Source organism: Micropterus dolomieu, unplaced genomic scaffold (assembly GCF_021292245.1).
Source record: "Micropterus dolomieu isolate WLL.071019.BEF.003 ecotype Adirondacks unplaced genomic scaffold, ASM2129224v1 contig_1400, whole genome shotgun sequence".
NCBI classification, from domain to species: domain Eukaryota; kingdom Metazoa; phylum Chordata; class Actinopteri; order Centrarchiformes; family Centrarchidae; genus Micropterus; species Micropterus dolomieu.
Window position 1 is genome coordinate 1 of NW_025730390.1, and position 982 is coordinate 982.

At 46.9% G+C, this 982-nt stretch overlaps 2 non-coding genes across 2 annotated transcripts; both read right to left on the reverse strand.

Moving 5' to 3' along the window:
* Positions 1 to 390: 390 nt before the first annotated feature.
* Positions 391 to 473, reverse strand: trnal-aag. The gene has a single exon. It is a non-coding gene; the product is annotated as a tRNA-Leu (tRNA).
* A 428-nt stretch (positions 474 to 901) lies between these two features.
* On the reverse strand, positions 902 to 973 carry trnaw-cca. The gene has a single exon. It is a non-coding gene; the product is annotated as a tRNA-Trp (tRNA).
* Positions 974 to 982: the final 9 nt, after the last annotated feature.

The following is a 982-nucleotide window of genomic DNA, read 5'->3' on the forward strand; positions in this document are numbered from 1 at the left end:
GTGAAATTGTATTCATTGTGGAAAACAGGGCTCTGGCATTCCCTTTGTCAGATGATATCAGATGAGTGTAGTATTTGGGTTTTGCTGCAGAGAGGGAATCTTTGTAGTGGAGCATGTGGTTGTCATAAATGTCCTCGTGTATAACTAGTTTGCAGTCGGCGGGCGGGGGTCTCCAGAACTATTTGACCCTGATTGCGATCGTTAACTTTGCTAGGAGTGCGGTGCTGAAAATAGAGCCTCCTCTGCTGCAGCTACTCCTGAAAGCAGCGTCGCAAAGGTTGTAGCTCTAGTGCTCAGTTTAATTTATGCGCTTATCCCATAACATGCAGAGAACTTACTCGTTTTCCCTACTATCATGTGACAGGGAATTGCTCGGCTGAAAAATCTCACTGTCAGAAGTGGGATTCGAACCCACGCCTCCAGACGAGACTGCGACCTTAACGCAGCGCCTTAGACCGCTCGGCCATCCTGACTGCAATGGGTCTGCAGTGGCGCCGCCAGGCGGGGCTGGGGCCACGGCCACCCTAATAAAATTGGTGGCAATGTTATATATACTGTATATATATTATGTAACTCCTGGGTTTGAGTTAAAAGGTTCTTAGCAGCACATATATGTTGTCATATCAGGCTCTGTCACTTCAAGAGGGTAACCTCTGACCCTGAGCTGTGACGGACTGGGATGTTTATAGAGTTGAGAAGAGAAGGGGCCCAAGCACTGAGCCTTGGGGCACCCCTGTGACCTATGACCTTATGACCTGAGGTAGGTGTATTGGTATACAGTATATACAATATGACATAGCATAAACAGCACTGAAATAGAGAATGGTGAATAAATAAATGATAAGTGGTAACCAGTAAACAGGTGGCTGATTAGAGACAGAGTTACTGGGTTAAAAAGACGTGACCCCAACGTGATTTGAACACGTAACCTTCTGATCTGGAGTCAGACGCGCTACCGTTGCGCCATGAGGTCATACAGAGA